This window comes from Physeter macrocephalus, chromosome 21, assembly GCF_002837175.3.
Source record: "Physeter macrocephalus isolate SW-GA chromosome 21, ASM283717v5, whole genome shotgun sequence".
Taxonomy (NCBI): domain Eukaryota; kingdom Metazoa; phylum Chordata; class Mammalia; order Artiodactyla; family Physeteridae; genus Physeter; species Physeter macrocephalus.
Genome location: NC_041234.1, coordinates 59,817,273 through 59,832,981, shown reverse-complemented (window position 1 = coordinate 59,832,981; position 15,709 = coordinate 59,817,273). Strand labels below are relative to the sequence as shown.

The 15,709-nt window shown below is 34.2% G+C and overlaps 1 protein-coding gene across 1 annotated transcript in view; it reads left to right on the top strand.

Moving 5' to 3' along the window:
- Positions 1–15,709, top strand: part of HDX (highly divergent homeobox) — a 169,638-nt gene that overhangs the window by 32,196 nt on the left and 121,733 nt on the right. The gene's annotated exons all lie outside the window — the stretch shown is intronic.

Here is a 15,709-nt window from a genome sequence, read left to right as displayed (position 1 = left end):
GCCGCGGAGCGGCTAGGCCCCTGAGCCATGGCTGCTGAGCCTGCGCGTCCAGAGCCTGTGGTCCGCAGCAGGAGAGGCCACAGCAGTGAGAGGCCCACGTACCGCAAAACAAACAAACAAACAAAAAACATTAAGTGCAACGTTAATCAAATTGTCTTTTTTAAAATGTTTAGAGGGAAGAGACACATTCAAAGTAAGAATTAAAGCAATTTTAGACCTGTGCAAAAAATAAGCATTATTCCTTTACCGTTTCACATATTCAGTTGCTTAGATATGCTTCAAATAATCTCAACAGTGAGGTATAAACCTACCTCAGAATATTTCTTAAGGCCATAGATCTTCTTTCTGAAAAAATCTGCTTTAGAGAATTTGAATAGCGAAGCAGGAATGTTTGCCATTTTTTCTTGCTGCTAGCTAGACCCTTTAATTTGTTCAACCACAGTATTTTTTATCTGTATTTAAAATGCTTCCAAGCTATTATCAACCAATATAAGGAACCAACTTCTCTTGACTCCTTTTATCTTATAGCTCCCTGCTACAAAATGAAAAGCAATAAGAGTATAGGAAGTATCCCTCTGGCACCTATCTCTAACAGAAGAGTACTCCATCATCATCATTAGTAGACATTTCCTATTAAGGATCTTTACATTTTTCTGTGTTTGCTCTTTCCTAAAGCATGCTTAAAGTAACAATGAACCATACCTTTAAGATCCTCCCCAATGCCCCTTTTCATTCACCTCTTTTGTACTTTTTACCCCTTCAGCGGTGTTGTTCCTAATAATTGTAATAATAATAACATTTATGATTTGTTGAGGGCCTTGCATGTACTAGGCACCATCAGTAAATTTATATACCTGATCTCATTTAATCTTCATGGCAATCTGGTCATATAAGCATTTTATCCATGTTTTAATATCTTGTCTAGAATCATACAGCCAATACATGACAGAACCAGGATTTCAACTCAGAAATGTATCATGTGGGTTTTTTTTTTCTGCTTTACCATGCAGCCTAACAATTTCAACTTTATTAGAATATTTGGAGGCTTGAGAGTGCAAAGTTTAAGTTTTAAATTTTCATAGACCGATTGCTCCCTAAAGGATAATTTAGCCTAAAAAAAAGACCTTTTTACAGTCTTTATCTTTTTTCCTGACAGAACTTTTAAAGAAATTAAATTTATTTTATATAAAAGAACCTTTTAAATGGAATAAAACTTAGCAATATATTTTTGGAAAAGTAATCTCTTTAAAGAAAGACAATCTGACATAATTTAGAGCATGGGCTTAGAGCCCGCCAGACCTGGTTTCAAATCTAGGCTCTGCTACTTTCTACTTGTGTGACCTCAGGCAAGTGTCATAACCTCTCTGGGTAACAGTTTCCTAATTTGTATAATGCACTTAATAATATATACTTCACAGGAATGCTATAGATGAAATAACACAATCTGTGCAAGCCTTCTTATACATTCCCTGGCACATAAACTTCCTTGTACTTATGACATCATAGTTGGAAATTTAATGAAACTCTGCTAGTCCAGGTCTTCTTTACATTCCATTTCAAGTAAAATATTGCACAGCCCACAGTTATCACAGTGTGATTGAGGAAGAAATAGCTGTAGTGCTAGCTGAAAGAAGATTGGTGATAAGCTTTCAACCTCACCATAATCTATGTATTAAAAGCCCATATATTTATATTTATATTATAAAAGACCTCCTCCAACTTGACCTGAGACAGTATGGCAGAGAGTCTTTGTATAGAACTCTTGGGGCATCACTTTGCCCCACCTTTCTTTTTTGTTTGTTTTTACTTATATATTTTTAAATTGAAGTATAGTTGACACAATATTATATTAGTTTCATGCCCCACCTTTATTTTAATTAGTAGAGATTTTAGGGAACCAAGGTAGCCTGGGGAAGTGTAGTCCATGAAGACTAATGTTTTAGTCCATTTGGGCTTCTATTACAAAAATATCATAGACTGGGTGACTTGAAAGCCAACAAACATTTATTTCTCACAGTTCTAGAGTCTGGGAAGCCCAAGATCAAGGTGCTCGCCGATTTAGTATCTGGTGAGTGCCTGCTTCCTAATTCATAGATGGCTATCTTCTCACTGAGTCTTCATGTGTCAGAAGTAGTAAGGGAGCCCTCTGGGGTCTCTTTCGTAAGGACACTAATCCCATTCATGAGGGCTCCATTCTCACAACCTAATCACCTCCCAAAAGCCCCACCTCCAATTGCCATTACATTGGGGATTAGGTTTCAACATATGAATTCAGCTACGACCCAAACTTTCAGTCCATGGTAGTTATCCTCCAAGATTTTGATAACACTCTATTACCAAGCTATATTATTAGTAGATCTGGACTTAGAAAAATAAAACCTATGACCATCTTGTCAACTTTCTAGCTATGAAACTATAAGCAAGCAAGCAATTCTCTTTAGTTTCTGACCCTGGGACTATAATATAACAGAGATATCTGCCTCTTCTCTCTGTTGTATCAGGTATCTTCAAGCAGAGGTCTTATTCCTAGAGTACAGTCTAGTTGCAAGCTATATAGGTGACTGAGTACAAACTGAGGAAATCCATGAGGATGCTAAAGAGTTGAAATCAGCTCTGTTTTGGAGTCACTTTGGAATACCATATTAAGAGTTGAAGGGATGATAAGGAAACTGTCAGGAGGTAACTATACCAGGATACTATAGCCCAGTTCTATTTCAAAAACTCTATGGGCTGACCTCACTCCTTTGGAGCTAGATTGCAACTGTATTGATCTCCAAAGTGCCTTTCACTTTTCATATTACATCTATGTCAGTCCATCTTGAGTGCTGTGTTGATTACAGATTAATAATTGATGATAATCTATGTGAAGATATTGGGGTATTTTGGAAAACAAGTGCTATACATTCAGGATTTTGTTGTAATTATTATTGTTACTTAAAAATTAACTGCATTCCCAACTCTTGTGAACTTCTTAAGAACTTACAAGTTAATAGACGTAGAGCACTTTGAGCTTTCTTTAAAAGCTACTAAATAAGTACAATGTATCCCCCACCAGTGGAAGTACTTTGGTAGTACCCTCCAAATTTATTCAGTATTTGTGTGCTTAAGTTCATTTTTTAAATAAACATGGAAATTTAATAGTTGTAAAAACTTTAAACATCCTGACATTCTAAACCAATAAAAATGGTATTTTGACCTGAGGAAAGTGAGGGCCAGTAAGATTGACTTTGCTAAAATAACTCTCAGGCAAATAGTCAACTTTAAAAAAGCAATAGTAATCTGTGTTGAATAGGTGTAGTTAGCATGGATCATTTTTAAATGACTTTATTAAGATATAATTCACATAGTACAGCAGTCACACATCAGAAGTGTACAATTAAATAGTTTTTTAATATATTCACAGCTCTGTTCAAGCAGTACCACAATCGAATTTTAGAACATTTTGTTACTTCAAAAATAAACTACAGGGGCTTCCCTGGTGGCGCAGTGGTTGCTAGTCTGCCTGCCGATGCAGGGGACACGGGTTCATGCCCCGGTCCGGGAGGATCCCACATGCCGGGGAGCAGCTGGGCCCATGAGCCATGGCCGCTGAGCCTGTGCTTCCGGAGCCTGTGGTCCACAATGGGAGAGGCCACAACAGTGAGAGGCCCACGTACCGCAAAAAACAAAACAAAACAAACAAACAAAAAAAACTACTTACTGATTAGCACAACAAATCCCCCATCCCAGGACTAGACAACCGTTAATCTTTCTCTATGGATTTACCTATTCTGAATTTTATTATGAGTGGAATAATACAATATAATGGTTTGTTTATGACTGGCTTCTTTCAGTTAGCATAATGTTTTCAAGGTCCATGCTATAGTATGTATCAGCACTTCATTCTTCTACATTGCTCTATGATATTCCATCGTGTATATATAGCATAAATTGTTTATCCATTCATTAATTGATGGACATTTGAGTTGTTTACATATTGTCTATTATGAATAGTGCTTCTATGAACATTCATATACAAATTTCTGTGTGGAAATATGTTTTCATATCTCTTGGGTATATATCTAGGAGTATATTTCTAGTTCACATTGTAATTTTATGCTTAAAGTTTTAAGGAAATGCCAAAATGTTTTCCAAAGTGGTGTATCACTTTACAATCCAATCATCAATGTAAAAGAATTCTAATTTCTCCACATCCTGACCAACACTTGTCATGTCAGTCATTTGATTATAGCCAGTATCATGGGTGTGAAATATCTCAGGGAGATCTTGATTTGCATTTCCCTAACAGCTAACAATGTTAACTCCCTTTTCATGTGCTTATTGGCCATTCACATATCTTATTTGGAGAAATGTCTATTCAGAGAATTTGGCCTTTTTGTAAATTGTTCTTTGAGTTGTGTTTAGATCTTCATATTCTCTGTACTAGTCCTTATCAGATATATGACTTGCAAATATTTTCTCTCACTCCATATGCTTTCTTTTCACTTTCTTGAGGGTATTGTTTAAACACAAATTTTAATTTAGATGAAGTCCAATTTATCTATTTTTTTCTGTCATTACTTGTGCTTTTGGTGTTGTATCTAAGAACCTATTATCTAAGCCAAAATAACAAAGACTGACTCATATGTTTTCTTCTAAGAATTTTATACTTGTATCTCTTATATGTAGACATTTCAGCTGTTTTGAGCTTGTTTTTAATGTATGATATGAGGTAGGAGTTCACCTTGATTATTTTGCATATAAATATCCAGCTGTCCCATCATCATTTGTTTAAAAGATTATACTTACCCCATTGAATGGTCTTGTCATCCTTCTCTAAATCAATTAATCATATGGAAGAGTTTATTTCTGGACTCTCAGTTCTATTTTATTGATATATATGTTTCTTCTTATGCTGATACAACACTGTTTGTATTACTGTACATTTGTAGTAAGTTTTGAAATTGTGAAGTGTGAGTCCTCCAAATGTCTACTATTTTATCTAAATTATTTTAACTATTCCCTTAAATTTGCATATGAATTTTAAGATCAGCTTATCAATTTCTGCAAAAACAACAGATGGAATTTTGATAGAGATCATATTCGATCTGTAGATCAATTTGGGAAGTATTGCCATATTTATAATACTGTGTCTTCTGATCCATGAAAATGGTATGCCTTTCCACTTATTAGATCTTGTTTAATTTCTTTTAACAATGTGTTGTACTTTTCAGTTGTCTTGCACTTATTTTGTTAAATTTATATATAAGTATATAACTTTTAACATTATTTTAAATGGAATTTCTTTCTTAATTTAATTGTTGGATTGTTCATTGATTTTTGTACATTGATCTTGTATCCTGAAAAAGTACTGAACTAATCTATTAGTTATATTAGACACTAGTGGATTTCTTAGGGTTTTATTTATGTAAAATCATGCCATCTACAAGCACAAATAGTTTTACTTGTGTAAAAACTTACTGCATTTTATTTTTCTTGACTAATTGCTAGAACCTTCAATCCAATGCTAAGTAGAAGTGGTAACACATCCTTCTTTTCTTCTTAATCTTAAATGGAAAAAATTCAGTGTCTCACAATTAAATATGGTGTTACCAGCAGTGTTTTTGTAGATGGTCTTTATCAGGATGATAAAGAATAAAAGACCCCTTTTATTCCTGGTTTAGAGCGCTTTCATCATGAAAATGTGTTGGATTTTTGTCAAATGCTATTTCTGCATCTAAAGAGGTATATTCATGTGCATTTTTCCATTTATTTTTATATTAATATGGAGCATTACATTAATTTTTTTCTTTTCATTTTCTTTTTTTGGTATTTATTTTGCCTATCTTTCAGTTTTACTAAGATATAATTGACATACAGTTCTGTGTAAATTTAAAGTGTTCAGCATAATGATTTCATTTACATATATTGTGAAATTATTACTAAGCAATAAGTTTAGTTAACATCCATTATCTAATGTATATTTTTTTAAAAGAAAAAGAAAAAAAATCTTTCTTTCCTTGTGATGAGAACTCTTGGGAACTACTTTCTTGACAACTTTCAAATATACCATACAGCAGCAGTGTTAACTATAGTTATGACACTGTACATTATATCCCTAGTACTTATTTGTCTTATAAGTGGAACTTTGTACCATTTGATCACCTTCGTCCAATTCCCACTCCCCCACTCCCTGCCTCTGGGAACTGCAAATCAGATCTCCTTTTCTATGAGGCTGATTTTTTTTTGTCTGTTCCTTTGTTTTAGATCCCACATATGAGATCATACAACTAATTGTCTTTCTCTGTCTGACTTATTTCATGTAGCATAATGCCCTTGAGGTCCATTCATGTTACTGCCAATTTCATTCTTTTTTATGGCTGAATAATATTCAATTCTATATATATTTCACAACTTCTTTATCCATTAATCTGTTGATGGGCACTTAGGTTGTTTCCATGTCTTGGCTATTGTAAATAATGTTGCTATGAATATGAGGGTGAAAATATCTTTTCAAGTTAGTGTTTTCATTTCCATTAGATATATTCTCAGAAGTGAAATTGCTTGATTATATGGTAGTTTTATTTTTAAATTATTGAGTATCCTTAATACTGTTTTGTGTAGTGCCAGTACCAATTTACAATCCCACCAACAGTGTGCAAGTTTTTGCTTTTATCCACATCTTTGACAGCATTTTTAATCTCTTGTCTTTTTTATATAGGCATTATAACAAGCATGAGGTGATATCTCATTGTGAGATTAATTTGCATTTAACTTAATGATTAGTGATGCTGAGCACATTCCATATACCTGCTGGCTATTCATTTATCTTCTTTGGAAAATATCTATTGATATTTTAATTGGATTATTAAATTGGATTATTTGTTTTTTGCTATTGAGTTGTATGAATTTTTTATATATTTTGGATATTAACCCCTAACCAGGTACATGGTTTGCAAATATTTTTTCTAATTCCATCGATTGTCCTTACATTTTATCAATCATTTCTTTTGCTGTGCAGAAGCTTTTTAGTTTGATGTAGTTCCACTTGTCTATTTTTGATTTTGTTGCTTGTGCTTTAGGTGTCATATATGAAAAAATCATTGCCAAGATCCATGTCAAGGAGATTGTTTTTCTGCTTTCTTCTAGGGGTCTTATGGTTTCTAGTCTTATATTTAAGTCCTTAATCCATTCTCACTTAATTTTTGTGAGTGATGTAAGATAGTGGTCTAGTTTCATTCTTTTGCATGTGAATCTCCAGTTTTCCCAGCACCATTTATTGAAGAGATTGTCTTTTCTCCACCAAGTGATCTTGGCTTCATAGTTAAATATTAGTTGAAAATATATGGATTGGTTCATTTCTGAGCTTTTGATTCTGCTCCATTGGTCTATGTGTCTGATTTATACCAGTACCACACTGTTTTGATTACTATCGCTTTTTTTCCTTCCAGTTTTATTGAGGTAAAATTGACATACAGCATCATATAAGTTTAAATGTGTACAGCTTAATGTTTTGACTTACATACATCATGAAATGATTACCATCATATCATATAGCCACAGATTTAAAAAAAAAGAACAAAGTGTTTTTCCTTGTGTTGAGAACTCAGGATTTATTCTCTTAACAACTTTCATATATAGCATACAGCAGTATTAATTATATTAATCATGTTGTACATTATATCCCTAGTTCTTATTTATCTTATAACTGGAAGTTGGCACCTTTTTGACCACCTTCATCCAATTCTCCTTCTCCCCTTCCCTGACTCTGGTAACTGCAAATCTGATCTCTCTATATGAGCTTGTTTATTTGTTTGTGGAAGTATAATTGACCTACAGCACTATGTGAGTTCCAGGTTTAAAACATAGTGAGTTGATATGTCCATACATTACAAAATGATCACCATGATAAGTCTAGTTACCATGTCACCATACAAAGATTTTACATTATTATTGACTATATTCCCCAAGCTGAACATTTCTTCCCCATGACTCATTTATTTTGCAACTGGAAGTTTGTACTTCTTAACTCTCACCTATTTCACTCATTCCCCACACCCCCCAGCAACCATCTGTTTGTTCTCTGTCTCTATGGCTCTGTTTCTGTTTTGTTATGTTTGTTCATTTGTTTTGTTTTTTAGATTCCACATGTAAGTGAAATCATGTGATATTTGTCTTTCTCTGTCTGACTTATTTCACTTAGCATAATGTTCTCTAGGTCCATCCATGTCACAGATGGCAAGATTTCATTATTTTTTATGGCTGAGTAATATTCGTGTGTGTGTGTGTGTGTGTGTGTGTGTGTGTGTGTATCAGATTTATCTTTATTCAATCATCTATTGATGGGCACTTAGGTAGCTTCCATACCTTGGCTATTGCAGATAATGCTGCAATGAACATTGGGGTGCATATATATTTTTGAAATAATGTTTTTGTTTTACTCAGCAAAATACCCAGAAGTGGAATTGCTAGATCATATGATAGTTCTATTTTTAATTTTTTGAGTATCCTCCATCTTGTTTTCCATATGATTACTGTAGCTTTTTAATATAGCTTGAAATCAGGGAGTGTGATACCTCCTGCCTTGCTCTTTCTCTGAATTGTTTTGGCTATTTGGAGTCTATTGTGGTTCCACATGAATTTTGGGATTATTTTCTACTTCTATAAAAAATGCCATTGGAATCTTGATAGGAATTGCATTGAATCTATAGATGGATTTGGGTAGTACTGACATTTTAACAATATTAATTTTTCCAATCCATGAACACAGGATACTGTTTCGCTTATTTGTGTCTTCTATTTCTTTCATTAATGTCCTGTAGTTTTCAGAGTAGACATCTTTCATCTCCTTGGTTTAATATATTCCTAAGTATTTTATTGTTTTGATGCTATTGTAAATGGAATTATTTTCTTTTTCAGATAATTCAATTGTTAGTGTATAGAAATGTTACTGATTTTTATATGTTAATGTTGTCTCAGTCTACTTTACTGAATTCATGGATTAGCTCAAACAGTTTTTTGGTGGACTCTAGGATTTTCTATACATAAAATTTTGTCATGTGAAAATAGAACCAATTTTATTTCTTCCTTTCCACTTGTGATGTCTTTTATTTCTTTTTCTTGCCCTATTACTCTGGCTAGGACTTCCAGTACTAGCTTGAATAAGAGTGATGAGAGTCAACACCCTTATCTTATTCCTGATCTGAAAAGTAAGGCTTTCAACCTTTCATCATTGAGTATAATGTTAGCAGTGGGCTTTTCATATATGGCCTCTTTATGTTTAAGTGTGCTCCTTCTATATCTAATTTGCTAAAAGTTTTCATCATGAGGATTCTGATGTCACCCATATGGCAACATAGGTCGTTCCTGACTTCACTACCTCTTACAACAAAAACAACTAACAAGAATTGACAGCTAACAATAGCTAGCAACTCAAGAATAAGACACTACTGAGAGAATCCTTGAACATGGGGATAAGGATGAAGCATCCTGCTGCACCACAGAGACCAAGACAGACTGCATTAGAAGGGTAAGAGAAGGAGCTATATATTGACTGCATTGTGTCTCACCCAGGCCAGCACAGCACCATGTGGACAGGTCTTGGCTGAGCCTTTGGTTCCTCCAATGGGAAGAGAGAAAATAGGGGGACAACCAGCCCACCCCCAGCATTGTTCAGCACTTTGCAGGAGCAACTACTCTGCAACATGGACGTTCTCAGGGGAATCTGTGAGGCTCAACCACTGGGAATCTGACTGTGATGGGGGGAGGGACTTGCAAAAACCAACACACAGATCGTAGAAGACTGCATTCATACTTGCAAATATGATAGTATATTTGCTATATAGTAATCCCAACCAGCAGCTTTGCTCATATGAAGGACCAAATAGTAATCCCACCCAGCAGCTCTGCTCATCTGTGGAACCAAGTTGGGGCTGCATTATGACCATAGAATATGGTGGGGTAAAGATCTGCCTGATTTGGATTCTCAAAGAGGAGTTTTGCTGACCCACCTGCTGTGGAGAGTGCCTTCTGGCCCCATCTGACCAGAAGGGCTGGTGACAACTCTTGGAAGCTGTGAGGCTCAGCAACACTTGAGCTAAGAGGTGGGCAGATAGAGCCAATAATTGACAGAACAACATCAGTGGTCCTGTTCAGTAAGGGAACTTGGGGTATGGGTTTGCTTTGGTTAAGACAAAAAACAAAGAGGCTTTCTGACCTTGGAGATGATTCTTTTGCTTAGCCTAGGCAGGGAAATAATTCACAGCCCCACCCATTTCTGAATATAACCTTCAGTCCAACTGAAGAGGGAACCTAACCCAGTGCACATGCGAAGGTATATAGCCCATCCAACAGCCTTCTTACAGTGGAACTTTAATAGAGAGCACAGCCATGGCTTTCTCCATCTGCAGAAGAAAATCTGGAGGCTTGTATGGCCACAGAAATCAGAACATAGTCTCGCCTGATTTTGGTCCTCAAACAAGGTGATATGCAAATCATGGGGCATTTTCTGCTGCCCTGACAAGGCAGGGAATCAAATTCATAGCCATGCTTACACTGGAATATAAATCCCAGCCCTAAACATTTAGTTAACCTGCACAAAGAGTCCAAGCAACTGCAGAGCACTTCCTATATCCTCACATAGGCAGGAAACCAAGCCAGCGGTTCTATCCAACTATTCTGAACCAGTGGCACACACCTCTATCTCTGTCCTCAGAGCTCTCGGACAGTGACCTTGCCCAAAAATAGACCCTGATAAAAGTCCCACTTACTCAAGGACATTACCAGCAGACATGCCCACAAATCCAACCTGAGTTGATGGGTGAAGAACTATCTCTGCCAAAGAGAAACTTTAAAATCTGAGAGAGGAAACCACTTACTCAAATGCACAGATACCATCTTAAGGAATCAAGGATCACCAAAAAATTAGGTAAATGTGATATCACCAAAGGAAAATAATATAGCTCCAGTAACTGACCCTAAAGAAATAAAGACCTATGGACTGTCAGAAATAATTCAGTGATCATCTTAAGGAAGTTTAGTGTACTATGAAAAACCACAGAGAAACAACTTAATGAAATAAGGGAAACAATGTATAAACAAAACAAGTTCAATGAGGAAATAACAACCATCAAGAAAAAAAAAACAGAAATCCTAGAGTTGAAAAATAAAATAAATGAACTGAAAAATTCAGTAGAGGTTAAAAAAATGATTTGAAGATGAAGAAGAAACATTCAATGACCTGGAGGACAGGACAATGGAAATTACCCAGAGGAGCAAAAAGAAAAAAGAATGAAAAAGAGTGAAGAAAGCTTATGGGAATTATGGGACATGATGAAAAGTGAAATATTCACATCATGAGAATTCCAGAAGGATAAGGGAAAGAGAAAGGGACAAAAAATATATTCATAGCAATAATGGTTCAAAATTTCTCAAACCTGAGGAGAGGAAAGGACAACCAGAGGCATGAGGTCCAAAGAATCTCAAACAGGTTGAACCTGAATAGGACCACAGTAAGAGACATTATGATTCAATTCACGTAAGTCAAAGGCAAAGATATAATTTCAGAGCACAAAAAAAAGAGAGTAGTTACATAAAAAAGAATACTCATACAACAATTGGTGGATTTTTCAACAACAACTGTTCAGGCCTGGAGAGACTGGGATGACATATTCAAAATATTGAAATAAAATAAGAATTCTATACCAGCAAAGATGTCCATCTGAAACAAAGGAGGGATAAAGGCCTTTCCAGAACAAACGAAAGCCAGCAGAGTTCATTACCACAATACCTGCCTTACAAGAAATGCTAGAGTTCTTTGAGTGGAAGTAAAAAGACACTAATTAAGAACATACATAAAAAGGTAGCATAAATCTCACTGGCAATATTAAATAAATAGTCATAGTTATAGCCTGCAATATGGTAATAACAGTGCATCATTTACTTACAACTAGTTTAAAAGTTAAAAAAAATAGCCAAAGTAAACATAACTGCAATAATATGTTATTAGTTACACAATATTAAACAACTTGTAAATTGTAACAAGAACAACCATATGAAATGTAAAGGGAAAGAGAATTAAAAGTGTAAAATTAAGAAATTCCATTAAAGTTAAGTTTATCAGTTTAAAATAAGGTATTATATATTTAAGATATTTTATGTAAGCCTCATGTTCAACACAAGGGTAAATCCTGTAGTAATTACACAAAAGAACATGGTAAACAATTCAAAGCATGCTGGTATCAAAAGAGACAAAAACACAAAAAAGACAGCAGGATAAAATACAAGGTACAACGGATCTACAAAGTATTCAGAAAACAATTTTGAAAATGGCAATAGTAAGTGCTTACCTATTAATAATTATTTTGAATATAAACAATAAATTCTTCAATTAAAAGACATGGAATATCTGAATGAATGAAAGAAAAAGATCCAATCATATGCTGCCTACAAGAGGCTCACTTTAGGCTTAAAGACACACATAGATTAACAGAGAACGGATTGAGAAAAGACATTTCAAGCAAATGGTAACCAAAAGAAAGCATGGGTAGCAATACTTATATCAAACAAAATAGACTTTAAAATGAAAATGGTAAAAGGAGACAAAGGAGGTCATATAATGATAAAAGAGTCAATCCATCAAGAAGATAGAACAGTTGTAAATATGTATGAACCCAACATTAGAGCATCTAAATATATAAGGGAAAAACTAACAGAGCTAAAGAAGCAATAAACAGTAATAAAATAATAGTTAGGTACTTTATGCCTCACTCTCAACAATGGATATAGCATCCAGAGAGAGAAACAATAAGGAAACAGTGCACATGAACAATACTATACCAAATAAACCTAACAGACATATACAGAACATTCTAACAACAGCAGAGTACACATTCTTCTCAAGCACACATAGAACATTTTCTAGGATAGACCATATGTTAGGCAACAAAACAAGTTTTAGCACATTGAAGAAGATTTACATCATACCAAGTATTCTCTGACCACAATGGCATGAAACTAGAAATCAATAACAAGAGGAAAACTGGAAAATTTAACAACAAAATGAAATTAAACAACTCTCCTGAATAACCAAAGAATCAGAGAAGTAATAAAAGGGAAATAAGTTTCTCAAGACAAACTAAAATGGAAACACAACATACTAGCACTTGTGGGATTCAGCAAAAGCAGTTCTAAGAGGGAAATTCATAGCAATAAATGTCTACATATTAAGAAGCAAATAAGATTGCAAGTAAACAATATAATTCTATGCCTCAAGGAACTAGAAAAAGAAAAACAAACTGAGCCAAAAGGTAGTAGATGGAAAGAAATAATCAATATAAGATCAGAAATAAATGAAATAGAGAACAGGAAAAATAGGAAATATTTTAAAAATCAAGAGATAGTTCTTTGAAAAGTCAAACAAATTTGAGAAACCTTTAGCTAGACTACACAAGGATAAAAGAGAGAGGAACCAAATCAACAAAATTATAAATGAAAAAGGAAACATTACTATTGACATCACAGAAATACAAAGGATCATGAGGCTACTATGAAAAAGTATACACAAAAAAATTGCACAATGTAGAAGAAATGGAAAAATTCTTACAAACATACAACTTGATAAGACTGAATCAGGAAGAGATAGAAATCTGAAAAGATCAATTACTAATAAAATGATTGAATCAGTAATCAAAAATCTCTCAATGAATAAAAGCCCAGGACCATTTGGCTTCTCCAGTAAATTTTACCTAACATTAAAAGAAGCATTAACCCCAATCTGTCTCAAACTCTTCCAAAAAAATCATAGAGTAGAGAACACCCCCAAACTCATTTTAAGAAACCAGTGTTGTCCTGATACTAAAACCAGAAAAAGAATACTGCTGGAAAAGAAAACTGCAGGTCAATATCCCAGTTGAATATAAATGCAAAAATTATCAATAAAGTAATAGAAAACTGAATTCAGCAGTATATTAAAATTATGATTCACCATGATCAAGTGGGAATTATCACTGGGATGCAAGGATACTTCAGCATATCCTTGTTCAACATATTCAACATTTATATTCATCATATCCTATGTTCAACATATTCAACGTATTTAACATCAATATGTTGGTGTTAGTCAACATAATGTTACCACACATTAATAAAATGAAAAAAAGAATCATGTGAACATCTCAATAGACACAGAAAAAACATTTAACAAAACTGGACACTCATTCAAGATAAAAACATTTGTTAATTTAAAATGAAGCAAGTTAAATTATTTAGTTTTTTAAGGGACACACATCACTGTATAAGTTTAAGTCTTAGAACATGATGGAACATGCTGGTTTGATTTACATATATTGTGAAATGATTATCGTAATAGGTTCAGCTAACATCCATATTCTCATATAAATAGAATAAAAAAGTTTCTTATGATGACAACTCTTATGACTATCAACTTACATCTTTATAATACATCAATGTTAGCTATCTTCATAATGTTGTACATTACATCCCTAGTATTTGTTTATCTTATAACTGAAAGTTTGTAACTTTTGACCACCTTTCTCCATTTCTCCTTCCTCCCACATTCCAACTTTGGTAAACACAAGTCTGATCTTTTTCTATGAATTTGGTGATTTTTTTTTTAGTTCCACATATAAGTGAGATTATACAGTATTTCATTCTCTGACTTATTTCACTTAGCATAATGCCTTCAAGGTACCTACAAGGTGTTACAAATTATATGGTTTCCTTGTTTTTTTATGGCTGAATAATATTCTATGGTATATATATATATATATATACCACACCTGCTTTACCCATTCATCCATCAATGGACAGTTAGGTTCTTTTCTTTTTTTTTTTTGAAACAAATCTGTAATTTATTTATTTTTTAACATCTTTTTTGGAGTATAATTGCTTTACAATGTGTGTTAGTTTCTGCTAACAAATTAACAAAGTTATTAATCTATGTATATACATATATCACCATATCCCCTCCCTCTTGTGTCTCCCTCCAACCCTCCCTATTCCAACCCTCTAGGTGGTCACAAAGCACTGAGCTGATCTCTCTGTGCTATGCAGCTGCTTCCCACTAGCTATCTATTTTATATTTGGTAGTGTATATCTGTCCATGCTACTTTCTTACTTCATCCCAACTTACCCTTCCCCCGCCCCATGCCATGTCTTCAGGTCCATTTTCTAAGTCTGTGTCTTTATTCTTCTCCTGCCCCTAGCTTCATCAGAATATATTTTTTTAGATTCCATATATATGTATTACCATACAATATTTGTTTTTCTCTTTCTGACTCACTTCACTCTGTATGACAGACTCCAGGTGCATCTACCTCACTGCAAATAACTCAATTTCATTTTGTTTTATGGCTGAGTAATATTCCATTGTATATATGTGCCACATCTTCTTTATCCATTCATCTGTCGATGGACATTTAGGTTGCTTCCATGTCCTCACCATTTCAATTTTGTAACGTTGGTGAAATGGGTCTATTTTGTCGGTTTTCTCCTATCTCTTTACTTGTCTTTCCCAATTTACCACTTCACTACTTTTTCTGGTGGATTCCATTGTATGTTATTTGTTACTTTTCCCTTGCTGCTTTTAATATTCTTTCTTTGTATTTAATTTTTGATAGTTTTATTAATATGTGTCTTGCTGTGTTTATCCTGAGATTTATCCTGTATGGGAGTCTCTGTGCTTCCTGGACTTGATTGACTATTTCCTTTC